General features: G+C 43.3%; 1 protein-coding gene across 1 annotated transcript in view; it reads left to right on the top strand.

Annotated features, from left to right (window-relative positions):
• ROBO3 (roundabout guidance receptor 3) overlaps nt 1-17688 on the top strand; it is a 1168980-nt gene that overhangs the window by 748596 nt on the left and 402696 nt on the right. The gene's annotated exons all lie outside the window — the stretch shown is intronic.

Below are 17688 nucleotides of genomic sequence, written 5' to 3'. Positions count from 1 at the left end.
TCCCATTTGGGCAGCCATGGGCATGCATGGACTACTGGGCTTCAGCCGTTGGGGTCTAGGGTCGTTTGCCCCTTCTGTCCTGGGGTCCATCGTATTATGGCTTTGCAAACTTTCAGCACTTGACTCTCAGTGACAGCAATGGAGAGCAGCCTCTGGCTTTTCAGGTAGGCCAGTTTGGGGGTACAGAAGGCTCAGATCTCAACCATGCACCCAGAAGCACAATATTATGTTTGTACATCCCAATTCTTCTCTTTTAGGAAAGAAATGTGCTTTGTCGTACTGCAGGACACAAATCAGAAAAATGTCTCAGATTGTCTATGTACTGGTGTAAGTAGAATATGCTTCAAGGTGACTGTGCATTCTACCTTCCTTCTCTAATGGTTTTGGACTGTGTGGCATAGTACAAGTGCAAGTGCAGTTCTTTCCCCTCTGTTAGCATATTGTCTTTTTCTGGCTTGTGACAGCCAAATAGTCTCCTGTCCACCCCTCTGCTGGCAGAAGTCTGCAGTAGGCCTTCCTCTTACTGTCTGCCTCACTGGAGGTGCACTAATCTTAGTTCATGCAGTGGAACTGTTCTGGATGGGTAGGTGCGGGCCGCTCAACAAGATCCTAAAAGCAGTGGCCAGAGCAACTGGCTCCTGACAGTGTCTTCTTCTGGGCTATGTCGGTGTTGACAGAAGACAGGCCTCACATTTTCACATAGCCCGGCTGCTCCACTCTGTGAAGTTAGGATTGCAGTTGTGCAGGGGCTGCCTTGGGAAGTGACGATTTTGCAGCTCTCTTCTGCAGCACTAGTGGCTAGCGGCAACTCAAGAGCTAAGAAGCGCATTGGGACACAGCACTGCATTCTGGTTGCGTGCATAGGTCTCTAAAGCCATGGCAAACAGGCAGACACAGAGTACCTTGGGGCAACTGCATTGCACTTTGGAATGGAGTAGTCCATTCGCCCCATCTTGGATTAGTGCCAGGCTAGCCTCTCAGGCTGGTGTGTGATCTTTTCTGAGGTCAGCACCACAGACTGCCAGCTCCTTCTTCTGTGTTGGCAGGGACAGCTTGGACCAAGAGTATGTAGTGCCACCATCCTGCTGACCTCAATCACGAGCACACAGCAGGTGCTGCAAAGCAACATCAACCCCATCTTCAGTCAGGCATATCAATGAGGACACGTGCCACGCCTACCATGACAGTGGAGACTGCTCATGCACGTTTTGGTAGAGCTGTGGTTCCTCAGATGAGTTCATGGACTGGCTCCTATACCAAAGCAAGCCAGTCACATGAGTTGTGACCCTCTAGTAGATGGAAAACAGGGTCACCTTTTTCTGTCCACACCAACAGTCTTCTCTTCCTGAAAGTTTGGCTAGGTTCTTCCATATAGCTTCAGCAGGACACCATTTCAACACATGACAGGCAATTGTTCCTCAAGATCAGATGTCACATAAGCTCTGGGAAACTGGTTAGCCAGATATACACCAGCTCTGGTTGTGCAGTAGTCCTCTGGGTACTCTGTGGATCATCCCCATCTTCCACAGGTAGAACTTGAAAATGGAACAACAAGTGGATCAATAGCTCTCAATCTTTTACTGGGACTGCAGACAGGCTGTGGATTCTTTGTCTGCCCTTTTAGAACCAGTTGGGCAACTTATATTTTCATGTGTCCTTCTTAGGCTGTCTTCTAGGCTCAGCCATAGTTCAAAGTGATGCTCTTCACAGCAGTATCCTCTCCAGGATGAAGCACCCACAAAAGGGGCACAAAGAGATGTGAACAGTCTACGCTCATCAACAGCCACACCAGACAGTGATCAGGAGAATGCAAAGGGCTGCTACCCTTTTAAAGGACCCTTCCTACAGTAACAACAGGAAATGCAGTTCCATATATTCACCCCTGCCATCCACAACAAGCATTTGCAATGCAAGAGGTCTTGCATTAGTAAAGGTTTGAGCTAATGGAGCTGCAAATAAAAAAGTACTAGTAATGTATACTTTTAATAACTTTTGATGCATTATAACTAGAAATAATTTGATTAAAATTTATAAACGGCACAGCGGGGGAGGAATTATGTGGCACATTTTTTATTAAGTGGAAATAGTCACAGCATTGCATAAATACAGTGCCCCGGCTATAATTATTATCTTACTATGCGCATCACCCCAAGACAAGGGCACCTCCCTGGTCACTCGCACACAACACCAAATTATTTTGCATACACCAGCAATAGAAATAGAAAACTATCCCAGCCTGGTACTGCTCCACAGTATAACTTGCTACCCCTCTCAAAACCTGATTTGACACCCCACATACAGAGGAAATAAGATCCCGATGGACTGTAGGAGAGTAGGATCTGCACTTATGTTGCCCCCACTTTTTTTCTGATGTTAACACTCGTTTCTGGCTATCGTCTGGCTGGGACCCTGCTAATCAGGGCCCCATCCTCTCTGTTCTCTCTAAACAACTTGGTGTGCATATTAGATGCACTAGTGATTGGATACTGTGGTACCTTATGAGCCCCTAGTATATGGTACCTTAGGTACCAAGGGCATAGGTACTTCACAGGCCTACCAGGGGCTGAAGCATGTATTACGCCACCCCTGGGAAGCAGACTAAATCTGACACCACAGGCCTGCTACTGCAGCCTGGGTGAGGTAGTGTTAGCACTCCTCATTGAGGTATAGGTTCCCTATATCTCACCTTACACACACATATAAACCTATCAGTCACCCCTAAGGCAGGCCCTATCAATCCTGAGGGCAGGGTGCTTGGTTTCCATGTGAGGGGGTGCCTCTGCATGAGCAGGGCCCCTCTGCAACTGGCAGAGTCTATTCTCTGTGGCTGTTTGTGGATGCGGTTAAACCATATACTCTTAAGTGCATTATAACCTAGCAGTAAATGCTAACTTTGGGATGGCTGCATCAAAACATGTCGTGTTTGGTGTCAAACGCCTTGGAATCATACCCCCACACCAGTAACTGGTGTGGGAGCATGATCCCACCCCTAGAGGGATAGACATGTACCTACTGTGGAAACACGGTAGAATCCTGAAGAGCCCTGGCATCACAAAATGGATGCCACCAGCACAGACACTGGGCTGCCCTCCTGCTGCTGACTGAAACTCGCAGTGGAGGAGGCCCAACAATAGGCATCCTGTCACAGGGAGGTGTAACCACCTTCCAGACAGGATTTAGTGTATTGGGGCTGGGGGGGGTGCACTCCTAGAGTGCTTTGAAGTCCTGCACTTGGGGAGCAGTAGGCTCCTCTGTGCATATGCCAGCTCAAACCGGTTCAGGGGCTATCAGCCCCTGCTCTGGCGCGAAACTGGACAAAGGGAAGTGGGTGTTACCACCCACTCCCCTGACCCTCCCAGAGGAGTGGTCATAGAGCTAGTCCCTCCCTTTCTTTTAGTATAAGATAGGTAACCCTTGCCATTGCAAACTAGATCTCCCTGGACGACGCTCCACAAGAAGAATCCTGGACCTTCGACGTACCACTACCTTTGGAAGACTGAAGAATCTCCCTTGGAGTCAAGGAGTGACTCCCCTGCTTGGCAGGCACCAAAACTTTGAATCAACGGTCGCAAACTTTCCCGCTCCCGCCAGAGTCCGAAGTCCCTGCAGCCCCGGAAGTGGATTTCCTGACTTCTCGACGGCCATTGTGAGTCCCCAGCACACCTGAGGCGAGTGGACCCCACGAGTGACGAGGAACAGCAATACCTGGGTACTGTGCACTATTGTCGAGTGCAAACCCTTCACGACGTTCTACAAACTTGTGCATTGGACCACGTGTGGTCCAAGCCTCCAGCAGGATTTCCACTGAAAATCAGTGGCCTATCTCGTCCCGAGTGACCGTGGGCTCCTGTGAAGTGAATCCTCTGAGGCGTCTTTGGGATCCCTTGCCGGTTGGCTTGTGGGTCCTCTGAAGACATTTTCATCGAACCAAAGGGCTCCCCTGGTTGCCTCAGGCCTGCCCTGACTTACCCTTGCTGGGTGAGTCCCTCAAACTTTGCTGGTCTGCACCGCTGACTTTCTTCACTTTCCACGAGACTTGCTGTTGCCAAAGCTTGTTGGCTCCAATCCGGTTGCCAACACCTCAGTAAGCTGCAGACATCGTGGGACACTCCGAATCCAGCTCCTGGTTGTCGTCGACGCCTCCTGGACCTCGTGGCTGAAGAGTCAAGACACCCGTGATCACCTGAAATCACCCAACGACTGTGGGCCTCCATCTTCCTGGGCTCGGGTCACTGGCAAGTGACTTTGAACACTGTCTCCTCTGCTTTCAGGTCTTCTTTCTTCAGAATCCAGCCTTGGATTCCACCGGACACTTCTCCTGTCTTCCCAAGCAGCAAATCTTCTTTGGCTCCTATTAAAAACGACGCCACAACCCAACACCAAAAGACACCTATGCACCCGGCTTCCCTGGGTGAGGTAACTCATGCACTCCGGTGCTCCTGTGTGTATTGGCCCTCGAACTACTTACCTTGTAAGTGACTTGCTTGTAGACTCTCCCGAAGTACCCTAAAACTTTAAAATTCCAACCGCGACTTGCTCCGTTGAAGTCTATTGGGATCCGCGGCTGTGTTCTAACACTGCATGCGTCTCCCGTGGGTCCTTTACTTACCTACCTTGGGTGGATTAGTGAGGCCCCAGCGCTTCTGAAGACCTTAGGCCTTCTCCCTTCTCAAGTCGTTCTTCTTATACCTCTTTTTTAGTATATGGTCTGGTACGCCCCTAGGACCCCAGCCATATAAGTGCTTAATTTGTTGTGAAACATTGATTTGTGCATATGTTCCTGACTTCTAATCTCATAAAGAGATTAGTAGAGTGTGTCTAGAAATAAATACATATATATTTTATATATATATACCTGTGTGGTGTCCTTTCATTTGGTAATTCAAGAGATTATAAGGTAAAACAAGCTGCTTTACATTACTCAGAGACTTAGCCTGAAGGCTGCTCTCCACAGCTACCACTAGGATAGCTTTCTTTAAAAGGTTGTCTTAAACCTATCTACCATAAGAGTCGAATTGGACTGGTGCAAGGTGGCCACTATAACTAGTGACCAGCATATGCCAGACCAACTTCTCACATGGACATAGTCAAAAGTCTTGCTGTAGTCAAACAAACAGCTTTAAAGGAGTTGTTTTTTCTGTATTTGAGTTTATATTAATATTCTAATTGCTACAAGATTATCTGTAGCTCCCAACCCGGGTTTAAAACTGGATTGATTGAATGAAATCAGGTGTTTTGAGCTAGCCCATATCTCTAGATCTTCCAAAAATTAAAGAAGCAAAATATTTAGCTTCAACGTTGTGGAGAGCAATAAGACAGTAGGTCTCAGGATTGGCCAGTGGACCTTTTTTATAAATTGGGTGAAGGATTAATCCTTGCCACGAGGCAGGAATAGTGTCTTTAATCAGACAAGTTCTAAAAAGCCGCTACAGCAATTGTGACCAAAAGTTGATACCCAGTTTATAAATTAATGCAGAGATTCCATTCGGTCCCGGAGCACCATCAGCTCTGCTTTTTAAAATGAAGATAGTTATCCTTACGGCAGTAATTGTTTGCGCTAAGACATAAGTTTGCTCTTTAACCTCTTTTGATGTTTTCAGAAAATGATCATACTGGAAATATGGAGTTTGAGCAATGGTCAGGCTTGTGTTAGTTTGGTACAGCGTACTGATACAGTGAACCCAGTTGTCCGCAGTCACATTATTTTCTTTATGTCAAAGAATGGGACTTTCATTGTTTAGCCGGTTTATTATAAACCAAAAAGCTTTGGACTTTCTCTTTTGACAAGCCAAAAATAGCTCCAGCTGCAATGCTTCTTCATGTTTCCTTTTTGCTTGCCAAATAGAGCACTTATATATCCCTCAAAGATTTTTTATTTCTTCCAGGGAAACGAGTTTGGACCAGTTTTTTAACAATCTTCTTGTTTAAGGCTCTTTTTAAATTTTTACATTCCTTTGAGATCCATGGTCGTGTTTGAATTGACCCATCTTGACCTGCGCCATGAACAGAAGATTGAGTGAGATAGAAAATGTTGGCACATAAATAATTCCCAGACCTCTGGTGTATGACATTGTGTCAAAACCTAGTTCTCAAGTGTTCTTTTCCACATTGAATAGTTGCTAGCAGTATCCGTCGACCATTTAATTCGCTTCAAATTTTGTTGCTGACTTTGCGAGCCAATCGCCTCTAATGTGATGAAAGGCTTGGCTTGATATTCTAGTAGCAATAGATGAAGCATATGGTCACTTTTGCAACAAACTTGAATAGAGAAATATTTTACATAAATTAACAGTGCAATTAAACAAAACAGCAAGTGGTCTTTTGGATAAGTTTGTCTATCATCTGTTATTAAAAGGCCCAAAGCTTTCATATTTTGAGTCTTTAACTAAGCTGCTGGATGAATATACACATTTATTAGTATTAGACTAATTGAAGATGAGTTTTGACTATAACACATAAAAAAATTGGATGATTGGTTGGAAAGATAGATGCTTCTAAACATCAGCGTGGGGATAGGTAGATGGGTAGACCACCCTTTAGTAGATTGTCTAGTAGCCGGATTAAAAAATTCTCGATAGCCTTCAAGAGGAGTTTCTTCTTTGCACCATGGTTCCTGCAGACATAAAACAGTGTGTAATAATAGAAAAGATTTTTCATGTGGTTCTAAAATTATGTTTTCCAGCCCTGCCACATTCAAATATAGCAGACTCATTGGTTTGGACTTGTTCTTTATTTTTTTAGTTGATGGTTCATTCTTTTCATACATAGGTCATTTTGACTGAGGACCTGCAAGGGTAGCTGCCAACCAGCCACAGTCCTCTTGCTGGCATTCCAACGTTGGCACATTGAGTTTGCAGACTATTCCTTCATGGATGGTAGTAGAAATAGTCAAACCTTGTTTGATAGTGGATGCTGTTTGGTGATTGGAGCTAATTGCATTTCTGAGAAGTGCTATAGGACTTGACATTTGTTGACGCCCATGGTGGTTTATATCATTCGTTGATTTAGGCGAAACCTGTTTTGGGAGCTGTTGTAGTTTTTGCTGGGAGAGAGCGCAGGTATAGCAGACCTTTGAGGGCAATGTGACTAAAATCCCCTATTCTTCTATAAGGGAATGGTTTTCGGAGATGGCATTACCTTCTGATGAGGTGGTCCAAGTTACAGCTGTTGCATCTTTGTGAGGAAATAAGGTTGAGGGGATGAATTGAATGCTCTCAATATCGGCTGAATTTAGATATTGAAATTTCAAGTGAGAAGCTAGAAGTTTAACAATATTACTCCTCTTCAAAATATCCTTTGGATCTTGAGACATATATTCTGGGTGTAAGATTGTTGTTTGATAAGTGGTTGGTGATAGTGGGTTATTTTGAGTAGGAGCCATGGTTACCTTAGGCGTTGGTTTATCTAAAATTGCCTGCTGTGTACTTATTATCTCAATGTTTTGTTGCTGTTTTGAATGTTGATGTATACCTTCAAACAGTTGGCTGATTCCAATTAGGGATAGCTTCAATTCATTCTCTGGAGGTCTGATCCTATTCTATTTGTTGCTTGACTCAACTTGTTTCTTTGAGTAAGGGTGGCCATAATTTTTGGGGGTATTTTGTCGTTAGTAAACATGAATTCCTGAGCTAAAGGATCTAATCGGTTGATAGAGGTTTGCGCGATAATCTCTGTGGGCTCTGCAGAGTCGAATGAATGCTTCCTTGCTGGTTCTTGAGGTAAGCAAATAGTCAAGTGTGTAGTAATATTTTCGCTGTTCATGCGCAGGGGAATTTTTGATATATCTGGTATGACCTTGGGCTCCTTTTTTAATGGAGGAAAAAAGCTCTTTATCTTAGCCACATATGCTGCTGCCTTCCGAAATTGATCCTGTTTTTAAGTTTGTTTTCTTTGGCGTTTTCTCTTTCGCTTAATTAATTTATCAACAGGAGAACTGAGGGTACTGCCATCTGCTTTTCTGGCTGCAGACAATGAGTTTGATCCTGTGGTAGCTTGTTGATTTACGTCAATGATGGACTGGTATCCCAATACTTGGGCATTAAGTTGAGGGTCAGAGCGCAGAGGTGCCTGGTGGACTTCCACTTTAAGTTCTATCGTATTGTTTGAGTGTCGCATTTGTTTAATAAATGGAGAAGAAAGCGGCTTTTGACTTGGATTTTCTCCCGTGCAAGGTGCTGACTTCGCCCCGGGCTGCCAAGAACTTAGTTGGCGATTAATTTGCTTCTAATAGCAGTTTACTATAGGCTAAAGACCTCCCGAAATTTTTTCTCCAGACCGCAACCCGGGTGCAGATGGCAATCTTTTATATGGACCTATGAGGATGATCCCATTCTTTTCTAATTTTGGAACATTGGGTCCCTGAACCGCAAGGTGAGTGCGGGTTGCTACCCCGGGAGCTTTGATCTACGAGCACCTTGACTAGGATGTCTCCCACCTGTCCTTTGTCCTGAGGAAGACCCGCCAGCTGAGGAACCAATTACCCTCTATGCTTCTAAGTCGGGTCGAAATGTCGACGCCTACCCCCTAGTAGGCCTGTACCATGCGCCCCCATTACCCCGCCTGAGCACAGATTATATCTCTCTCTGTGTTGTTTGTGAATTAATTGAATTAATTATTTGAAAATGAATTTATGTTGGACAGGCTTAATTTACCTGGTTTTGTTTTCAGTTACGTTTAGAACAACTTTAGCGATGGTTTTTTGATCCTTTTCTGACTTTGAATTTCCTTACTTTTACTCACTTCACACTTGAGCACATTTTCCCTGCACTCCTCCTTTTGAGCAACCTCTCTTCCTTAACAGTGAGCATGGTAGAGTGTCTTCCATTTGTTGCAATGAGTTTGCGAACAATAAATATATGTTTTATAAAAACTAACAGATGGCAAGTATGTTTTTAGGTCTGATACATATAAAAAAAAAGTTTTTGCTCGGATTTAATAACCTGTTGCTGACTATATGCATGCATTAAGTTGTTTCTAAACTATAAATTACCCCAGAAATTGCTTGGTTTGTAAAAAGAAAGGTCCAGGATCAATTGTTTTCTGTACTACTCGATACCCAGGTGCAAGGACATTGATTGGGTTACCCCATTACTTCATAAGGCTTGTTTAGAACAACAGCTTTCGGCAAAACGGGTAGAGGCAATTTCTGGAGTAACATCTGGTATTTCCAGGGTATTACAATTTTCTTAAGCCACTGTAACACTAAGAATTCTGAAAAACATCGGATTGTCAGTTAATTTTGAGGGAGATTGGTCTAATTGAGAAAGTTGATGAGCAAATTGTGCTGCTGTTTGAACAGTTGAAGAAGAATTAGGCCGATCTCACTTTATTGATCTCTGAGTCACTTTGTTGAAGTGACGAGAAGGGTGTAGTTCTGTTGCATTTAATAATAAGGTATTTCCAGGCTGTTTGTGCAGTATTTTCTGTGATGTTGTATCTATTGTTTGATTTATAGAATTTTCCAGGACGTCGAGTTGAGGTATCATTGGCAGTTGAAGGGTAGGCAACACGTCTCTAATATCTCCTGTTGACGGGTAAAGAATGGCCCTTTCATCTTTCATATAAGGGATCTTTCACATCTTGTTTTTCTGGAGCTTGGGCCATAAATCAAAAGCACTGAAAATTTGCCTGTAAGTGGAGACACCAGCAGATTCGTTTTTGAGAGTACATGTTTTGTTTTCTGATTTTAATAAAAGTGGATCGCCGTTTGAGGGACATTGGTTCTCTTCTTTGAGTTGTGGTAAATGGGGGGGATCCTCTTGTTCTGCCGGACCGCATGTTTGCGCAAAGCAAATTATGAGGTTAAAAGCTAACTGAAAGGGAACACTGGGTAAAGGTTGGACTTCGTGGAGGAACTTTGAAATGACTCGTTGTTACATGGACCTCCTTTGAAAAACAAATCCGTGTCCCGTTTTTCAAGCTTCGTGATTCTAATCACGAGCAGTCTTCGCTACACACTATTCGTTTCCGCGTTGCGCTGACATCACACAAAAGTGATTTCATTGCTGAGCATCGGTCAATATTATATCTTGCTTACTAAATCCCGGATTCAGTTACATGACATAAGAACTATGGTAGTCCTGAGGAGAACCCTTTAAATTGAGGGTTCGAAATGCGTCGACCCTACGTTCTTTTATACCAAACCAACTTGACTAAAATAGGGATTGCTTTTGTGCACTAATTAATTGGCTTTTGATTTAATGAATATTGGTGTATTGTTTAATGTGCACTTGAAAGACTTTTTCGGTCAAAAATTCTTTGGTTGTTTGGGTGCAATTCCTGGTTTTTCTCATTGATTGCTTATTTTCTTTTTGCCAGGTTGATAGATAGAAGTATGGTGGTGATGTATGTTTGAATGTGTTTGTGGTGAATCAGGTATGAAAGTGGCCTGTAGGAGTGTTTAACTGAGTATGGTTAGTCTGCTTTATGGATGTTTGAATTTCACAAAATATGAATGTTTTTATTATTACAATTGTTACAGGAAGTGTTGAATTTTCTTAATATATTCTTCATGAATTATACAAAATAAAAGAAATGGTTAAATAAAGCCAAAATAACTGAAAGAAATATAGGAGTGTCATAGATTTGATTTCTATGCACCATTCAAGTGATTATTGTTGACATGATATCAGTCTTGGCAACTTAGTTGTTTTGTGATAGTCTGTCAAGTTCCACTGCACCGGTATGGCCTATTATTCCCCTTAATATTACACCCCATGAAGTAGTAACTGCCCTAAGATCAAGTAAAGGTGGAAAAGCACCAGGTCCCAATGGTGTGCCAATCGATCTTTATAAAGCGGATACGACGATATGGGGCCCTGTCTTATCTAATGTTTTTAATGCAGCCGTAGTGGAAAAGATACCCCCGTCTTGGGGGGAGTCTATTATTACCCCAATATATAAAAAGGGAAACAGATCTGAAGCCAAAAATTATCGCCCCATATCCCTTTTAGACTCATCATTAAAAACTATGAGCCGGGTATTATTATTTAGGTTAGAAGAGTGGGCGGAGGATAACGAGATCCTGGCTCAATCTCAATATGGGTTCAGGAAAGGCCGGGGGACCCTGGAACAGTGTATAAACCTGGATCTTATTATCGGGAAATACACACGCGCAAAGCAGGGGTCTCTTTTTCTCTGCTTTGCTGATCTTAGTAGCGCGTTTGACCTGGTGGATCACCATCTATTATGGTCAATTCTATTGGATCTAGGTGCCCCCCAGGCTATTATCTACTTCCTGGCAAGACTTTATACTAAGCTATCTGCAAGTATACGCTATGGTCAAGCAGGAGAATGCACACGTCAAATTGCGGTGAGTCTTGGCATTAGGCAAGGCTGCGTGTTGGCACCCCTTCTCTTTTCTCTTTTTATTAATGCCATTGAAGCTGATCTTAAAAAGGTTAAATGTGATGCCCCGCAAATTGAGGGACAGGATGTACCTGTGTTGCTTTATGCCGACGATACAGTACTCCTCTCAAGAACTCCCATTGGTTTACAAAAATGAATAGATAGGTTCTCTGATTTCATAAAAGGGAGGAAATTAAAACTTAATAATTCCAAAACTTTCATTTTACCGTGTGGACGGAAAATGAGAAATATGAAATCTTTCTATATCGAGAACCAAAAAATTATTTTAGTAAATACATTTTGTTACCTTGGCATTATGTTTTCTAGCAATGGCATGTGGCATCAAGAGATTTTAAATGTTAAGGCCAAAATGTCCAAAAGTGCCTATGGCATTTTAAAATTTGCTATCAAATTGGGGGATCGCCGTATATCAGATATGCTACATATTTACAGAAATAAATGCGTTTCGGTAGCGCTCTATGGAGCAGGGATTTGGGGCCATTGCCCTCATGGAGAACTTCAGGTGGAGGAAAATGTCTTTTTAAAGAAGTTATTATAATTACCTTCGTCTGCCCCCACTGTTTTAATTCATAATGTAGTGGGGTTGAACTATCTGACTGACCTGATAGGGTTAAGACCTCTAATGTTATGGAGATCAATCTGGATGAAGAAAGAGACCGGGTTTAGTAGAAGTATTATAAATTACTGTCTTTGTCTGGATAAATGCCTGCAAATCCCCTGGTTAAAATATGTGGTGTCTACATTTAAGGACCTATTTCAGGTAAATATCTTGGAAAATCCGTATTATGCGACTGATTTTTCTAAGTCAGAATTTACATTTATTTACCTGAGGGAAAAAGCTCAACGCCGTCTTCCTAAGTCTATGCAGCTAGCTGCCGTGGCTTTTTATTATTCCCAGGAGTATACTGTAGGGTTCCAACAATACCTACTAACCGTGACCAGAAACTCACATTGGTTCGTATTGACCCGACTGAGATTAGGTATTGTTCACCATTTGGTGGCTTTTCCATGTATAAGAAAATACCCCACTATTTCTTGCCCATGTGATGGTGTCACCAAACAGAGTGTTACACATTTTCTCCTTACATGTGATTTTTATAAGCATTTGCGCATTATCTATCTCAAACCTCTTTTTAAAAAATACGGGACTCGAACTCTGAAATCTGCTATGAGCCTGTTGTGCACTTTAAATGAGACAGATATGTTTTTTTACTGCCACGTTTATCCTAAAATCTATTGCTGCTAGAAAAAGTATGGTCTTTTAAATTATTCTGTTTTGATGATCAACTAATTTGTCATATAATTCCTGTTATGTTTTTGGACAAATTATTTTATTTTCTAAGTTTTATTTTACTTTGTGCTTTTATGATTGTTTTTTGAATAATCGAATAAAGCTTATTTTGAGTTTCAGTTTGAATGTTTTTATTATTACAATTGTTACAGGAAGTGTTGAATTTTCTTAATATATTCTTCATGAATTATACAAAATAAAAGAAATGGTTAAATAAAGCCAAAATAATTGAAAGAAATATAGGAGTGTCATAGATTTGACTTCTATGCACCATTTAAGTGATTATTGTTGACATGATATCAGTATTGGCAACTTGGTTGTTTTGTGATAACTATAATGAAGGCTTTACATTTGATGATAAAAGTGGCTGCAGGAAGGGTAGGGGGATCTCTATGTATGCAGCGTGGCCTAAGTAATTAAGGGCGTGGCTTGAAACATAAATGCATGCTTAATCTTCCCGTGCCTACAAAGCTCAGAAAAGCAGAGTGAGTAATGCGAAATGAGAGATTTTCGTTTTAACCACATAAATGTAATTTGTATATAGACATTGAAATTAAATGTCACACGTACGGTTTCTGTGGGAGAGCGAGCCGCAGTGACAATTTGTGTGGGTCTTGAAATAGGAGTAGAAGTACTCATGTAGCAGGCGCCGGGTTCAAAATATATCACACTAGATAACAAGCGTTTGGGCACTATTAAAGAATGCTTCTCTTAACACAGCATGCACTTGTATACATGTATGCCGGTCTCAGGGAATCCCTCCGCACCACAAAGGCTCACGGATGTGGATGCCTGCTTATGCCCCAAGGGAACCGAAGAGTGCACACACAACCAGGAGCCTGCAAGGAGGTCCCTGTGTGTGCCCCAGGGGTAAGGTGGAATGCGCGCTCGATCAGCGCATCAAAATAACTCAGTTACACCAAGTCTGAGCAGAGGTTGAGGCCTTAGGTAATAGGGCAGCACTGCAGAGGCAAAACGGGTAGTTAAAAAGCATTCGTGGACAGGAGGTCTTCTTTAGCCAGGGAACAGAAGGTGCGAAAATAGTCCACTAAAGACCAGATTAACAACCAAGGCGTAAGGATACCATAGTTAGTCCCTGCTGTGTGGGAGGAAACAAAAACAAAAGAAGGAGGGACAAGAGAAAGGATTGACCACTACCAAGCAAGTATTTTGAAGGACAGTGAAACAAATGAAACCAGTGGGCAGGCTGTAAGCCCCATGTGTATATATATATATATATATATATATATAAGTATATACTAAAGTATATTCAAGAGGTCTCGAAAGCTTGACCTAAAAAGGAAGCCGGATGATCTCAAAGGCTCCGCTGCCCGTGATTCCTTAGCTATGCTATTAAATCCTGTGGCTAAATAATCTTTGCCACGAAAGCTGTGGTCGTAATTGCTGAAAGCTGAGTGAAATTTCAGGAACACTGCTGTTCTATGGAAAAAATAGGGCCTCTGGTGTTGGTTTGACTTACATTGAGCCTCCGGCTGCGCATGATTTTGTTTAGCTCAATACCTTGGTTCCTTCGTTTTTCTCTTTAATTATCTTCCATTAATTTCCACCACTTCATCATTCCTCACTTCTTTGTTGAATCCCTTTGATTTAGGTTTCTTTACTCTTTTCCTTTAGCACCGTCCTGTCTGCTTACCAGCTACTTTGGACTGGGAGGACGAGTGAAGACTGCAGCGAGACCGCAGGCCGCACCCGAACCTAGTCGGGCCGCCTCCGCAGACTGCCTGCCTCACACACTTAATGGCCGCCAGCTATCGGCGGCCGCACTAGTCTGCACACCCCGCCAGTGGCGTAGCTATGGTGGGGCGGTGGGGGCCGTACGCCCCAGGCGGCACATTTTTGGGGGAGGACAAAGGCATTCAGATAATGCTCGGCTTGCTTTCGTGGACGGGCAGAGAAGGAATAGGACTCAGGCAATGTCCTCTTCTTTTTTGTGCTGGCAGCTGTCCCCCCCAACCTCTCTTCCTATTATTCTCTCTCTTTCTGTCTTGCTCCTCACTTACTGAAAACCGTGACTTGAAGAAACGGTTCACAACCTCTCTTTCCTTCTTTCATTTAGTTGCTTCCCTGTGAAATGGATCCAAAAAAGAAAAACACTCTTGCGGGAAATGCCCGTTTTCTGACATTTTTCTATTCCAAAGAGCAGCGGGATGGAGAGAAATAGAAGGTTTTAAATATGAAAAATAAATACATAACTAAATAAAGCAAGACAGAGTGGTTGCAAAGTGGCCAGATTGGTTTTATTTACATCCAAATAAATCAGCATCACTTTACAGAGTTTGCCAGCTACTTTTGTTTTCTCGTCTTTCTTTGAACAGCGTTGTTCCCAGGTGGGAAAGTGTACCATTCCTGGAGGTACTGCAATACCTGGTTGATGGGTGGATTGGAAAACAAAATGTGTACCATGGCTCTGTGTTAATGGATGTGGTTTTTTTAAACCATACTGCTTACGTTTTGTAAGGATATAAGCAATGGACATTGAAACGGTTCCCTTCAGGGACCTCTAGTCATGTCCTTAACTTTTCAGGTAAAACCACTCGCTGATTTCTGAATAGTGAGTGAGAGATCGTTAAGGTAACCATGTTGTTTCTGCTTACATTTCACATGCTTTACTTAATCTTGCATTCCCTAGGAGTGGTTGCTTTTACTTTTTTTTTAGGCAGCATATTACTCTTATCAAGTGCATAATTTGAATTGAGCCACATCCAAGTGTTTATAGCGGGCACAATTAGGTTATAGCTGAAGGCAGTGCGAGTTTCTCTCAGTGGGGAAGTATGGTGTTCAGTGGGGGAGAGGATGTGGCACTATGGCCAGAGCTGTTGAATTTGGAACTGGGGAACCGGGTTCAGCCTTCATGACCAGTCCACCAGACCACTCTACTGAGGGAGCACATTCCCATGCTAGACCTTAGAAGGCCCCACTAGACCTTAGAAGGCTTGATGTCTTAGCACAAGCAGGTGTACCCTAGTTGTGTCAATTGTGGGTTAACCTTGAAGGCCTGTCCACCACAATCCATACTGAAGTTCATCTCCAGTCTTGCTGGCAGGCCTACGAAGCAGCACACCCTAGAGCAACAGTGATCCAGTCACTGTGACTCTGTCACTGAGGTCACATGAACCTTGAGCAGGTTAGGGCGATGCGAACGGTGTGACCGCACTGGGTACCTATTTCGGGTGGGTGCGTAGTGTTTGCAAGTATATTATGGTTTTAAAAAAACGTACTGCCTCCTTCCTGGCCTCCAGCAATTTTCAGAAACAATAAAAATGTCATGATAACTTCGGTGATTAATGTTCTTCCTAGAGAGAGATCGGAGTTTTGTCTAGTGGAAGGGTTGACTCCTGGAAAGGTAGCACAGAGGGTTAATGTGCCTGCTGCAAAGAACATGTACCATGCAGATCACAAAGTGCACTGCTTTAATGGGGGGACCATGATGAATGGTCATTTAATGTCAGCTGTAGATGATGGATCCCTGAACAGTGTCATGTTCTGCCTATTGGGAGAAATGTTACCTTCCTTCCGGATAGGTGGTGGCCAGAAGGAGCTACCCCCCCTCCAGATATGGTCAAAGTAGCTAAAAACCTAGGGGTACAGTTCGATTCCGCGCTGTCCTTTCTCCCTCACGCGTTAGCCACAGCAGGGACCTACTTTAGCCTAATAAGATCAATAAAGACATTTTTTGATTTGATCCCATTTCCAGCAAAGAAATCAGTAGCATTGGCCCTAATCCTTTCGCGCTTAGATTACTGCAATAGCCTCTTTGCAGGGGCAAATAAAACCTCAATAAAAAGACTACAAGTGGTCCAAAACGCTGCAGCGCGCCTTGTTCTCAGACTTCCACGCAGAGCATCTGCGGCGCTTAAAACTTTGTATTGGCTTCCAATCCATAAAAGAATCCTCTTTAAGATTCTTTTAATTACTCATAGAGCCATGCGTAAAGCAGGACCTAAGTACCTCTCAGCACTATTCTCCCCATATACCACCACCAGTATCCTTAGGTCATCCACAGCCAACCTCCTGAGACTGCCTACTTTTAGACGAACCACAAAGGGAGGTAAAACTGTTGCTGTCCTGGGGTCCAAAGCCTGGAACGCTCTTCCAATCAACTTAAGACTACAGGAATCGGAATCCCTTTTTAGGAAGGCACTGAAAACATGGATATATAATATCCCCGATGTCTACTGCTTTGCGTTAATCTAAACAGATCACAGGCGGAATTCCCATTGTACCCTCCCCTATCCTCTATTCCTTAGCGCCAGGATGCTCCTTGTGGAGTGACAGTTCGCACTTAATAAATGCCTATTTACATTACATTACATTACATGTATGTGCATGTTTGCATTGTGCTGAGGGGATTACCAGGTAATTATTCACGCAGCTCTCTGATGGATGTCACATGCGGTTTTTCTGAGTCCCCAGATAGATCATGCAGTCTGTGTGTTCTCTTTTGTACTGCCAGTCACTGCCAGTCACCGGTGTATTCAATTGTGTAGCCTTGGACCATGTCATTTATGTGAATGTAACTTGCATGATCGAGGTAACTATTAGCGGCGATACTACGTGTCTCTCGGACCTCTTTCAAGTGCTCGCCGTCCTTTTTCCCCAGCAACCCCCCCTCCCAGGGGTGGCAATCTGAGGGATAGCCCCGGGCGCCACAAGCTCTAGCTACGCCTCTGCACCCCGCACTCACTAATGGAAGGCGCAGGTAGATACGGTGCGGGAGTGTCGGTAGGAGGATAGAGGGATCACGCCATAAGAGGGGCAGAGGAGCGGGTGGACGGGGGGACGGAGAATCTGAGAAAATCAGAAGCATCAAACTGGTCTCAGCCCCTGCTCCGCTCACTCCTCCAAGCTCCTCCCCTCATGCCGGCGATCGTAGTTTTTATTTCTTAAGCGTCTTTGCAAGAGTTTGAGCTGGTATTTAGGTCATTATGGTGACAAAATGGCGCCATTCCTCCAATGTGCTTAGTCCTTCTCTGATAGAATTACATCTATCGAACCATTTGCATGCTAGC

Source organism: Triturus cristatus, chromosome 3_1 (genome assembly GCF_964204655.1).
Source record: "Triturus cristatus chromosome 3_1, aTriCri1.1, whole genome shotgun sequence".
Classification (NCBI taxonomy): domain Eukaryota; kingdom Metazoa; phylum Chordata; class Amphibia; order Caudata; family Salamandridae; genus Triturus; species Triturus cristatus.
Note: the sequence above shows the minus strand (reverse complement) of the source record. Positions and strands in the feature narration are given on the sequence as shown.